General features: G+C 34.1%; 1 non-coding gene across 1 annotated transcript; it reads left to right on the top strand.

Annotated features, from left to right (window-relative positions):
- Positions 1-284: 284 nt before the first annotated feature.
- LOC123669068 lies at positions 285-403 on the top strand. Its single transcript, XR_006745680.1, has one exon. It is a non-coding gene; the product is annotated as a 5S ribosomal RNA (ribosomal RNA).
- The last annotated feature ends 1,741 nt before the right edge of the window (positions 404-2,144 follow it).

The raw sequence follows: 2,144 nt of genomic DNA, 5'->3' as shown, positions 1-2,144 counted from the left end.
GGGAAACTCTTGAAAATCCGCAATAACTTTTTACTGGGTATATCGATTTTGATAATTTTTACTTTAATCGAAAGCTGATGTTTATCATGTAGTCACATAAATTTTATCGAGATCTGATAACTACTTTTTGAGTAATCTCTGATAACGCGTAGTTACTTGACTATTTTTTCGTCGATCTACGTTGTATTTACTCTTCGATGTAATTGAAGTCGGTTTTTTTTTCGTTTGCGAGCAAACACAATTATGTTGTTATTAGACAATACAAAACATGTTTTATTTAGAATTTAAACGTCCATACCACGTTGAATACACCGGTTCTCGTCCGATCACCAAAGATAAGCAACGTCGGGCGCGGTCAGTACTTGGATGGGTGACCGCCTGGGAACACCGCGTGACGTTGGCTTTTTGTTTTTTTTTTTCAGTTTTGTTTTTGTTTTTTTTTTCAATTGGTATTTGTAATTTAGCTTACCTGAAAAAAAAATTAAAGATTGCATAATGAAAATAATTTTTTATTAGAATATCTATTCTTCGAAATTCGAGATACGAAATGTAAACAGTCTATAATTTAACAAAACACATCATGTTCTTGCGGATAATTTATTCTTTCATGGCATTGTGTATGCAGATTCTTTCATGGCAGAATAAAACATTAAAGGACTTTTTTACAACTTACAGAAAACGTCGTGAAAAATAATATTTATAAAATATATATACTACGTTCACAGCTCGACAAAACAGAGCCACCTAGCGTGTGCTATAGAAACTACAAAGATTGTTAAATTAATATAAATAGTATTATATTGCAAACTAATAACTAGATAGCGCTTGAACGGAAATCTAAATCTTTAGATTTTTTTTTAATTCGTTTTGATTAATTAGTTTTTTTTTCAATGAGTTTGCCAAAGAAGTTTCACTTCTGACATGTGTACTTTGTACGCACGCAATTCTTTTATTTATAGTCTATGTATGATGGCTCACATCCTGTTACTTTTCTACTGCTTACTGTTTAACCCAAAGACGCCTTGCTATTTAAAAGCGCTGGACTCACCATCGAATTAGAGAAAATAAGCTTTAGTTCGTAATTTGAAGCATGCAGTGTTGAAATTAATACGCCTCAACGCTTTGAAAATTAAAATGTAAATAAAAAAGGCATGGGTACTATGGATGTTAAAACTTATATATTTTTTAAAAAATAGTTACGTAGTAAAATATATCTTTATGTTTAAATACTTTGATTTCAATATAGTACTACTTATTATAGACACACTACACAACTTCTTAAAAAAAAAAGAAAAAGAAAGAAAATCATATAATCCTGACGATCCTTATTTCTAAATAATAATCTAGTAATCTTCAATCTTTAGTAAAATGTCAAATGATTGAATTGAATTTTTGAAGTGGGTCAAAATGAAGTCCAAAGGAGTCGGTTACAAACATACAGGTGAAGCTAATATAAAGCGTGTATATTTACACGTTTTATATTAGCTTATTATTTACACGCTTTATATTATTTATTCATCTTATGACGATCCAATAGACGAGTACAACGACAACAAGGAACACGTTGCGAGAATGTAAGGTCTATGCTTCAATTTATTATTATACTCGGCGATTTCTTCCAAGATTTGCTTTGAAATTTATTAGTAATATTCTAAAAAAACTAAATGGTACGGCTATAGACAATCGGGGTCTAATTATATTTTCGTTACAAAAAAAAACGCGCTAACATTCACTCATGCTCCGTTTCGCAGCGGAGGCTGCCTGAGCCGCTCTTCTACGCATTCGTTCGCGCGCTTTCGCGTGGCGGGAGGGCTAACCTCCAACCGCGCCTCTGGCTTCAAAAAAAAACACGGGGTAGGGCAGACCAAGACCACGTGGACAATGGGTGCTCCGATTCGGTTTTCGGTATTTTGCGAATTTCTATACCTATATACTAGCACCCCCCTCCCCCCTTCACCACCTCTCCCCCCAAACCCTATAAATTAGATCCCGATTGTGTATGGAATAGCCAAAACATTAGTGTATAACGACCACTGACCTGATGGCATCGCATTATTTTGCTGCGTCGTTGAGACCAACTCTGCAAGCAGCAGGCGTATTTAATCTCCAATTACGTAGTTTCAACCAGAGTTTAAACAATTGAC

The sequence above is a fragment of the Melitaea cinxia genome, chromosome Z (assembly GCF_905220565.1).
Source record: "Melitaea cinxia chromosome Z, ilMelCinx1.1, whole genome shotgun sequence".
In the NCBI taxonomy this organism is placed as follows: domain Eukaryota; kingdom Metazoa; phylum Arthropoda; class Insecta; order Lepidoptera; family Nymphalidae; genus Melitaea; species Melitaea cinxia.
Note: the sequence above shows the minus strand (reverse complement) of the source record. Positions and strands in the feature narration are given on the sequence as shown.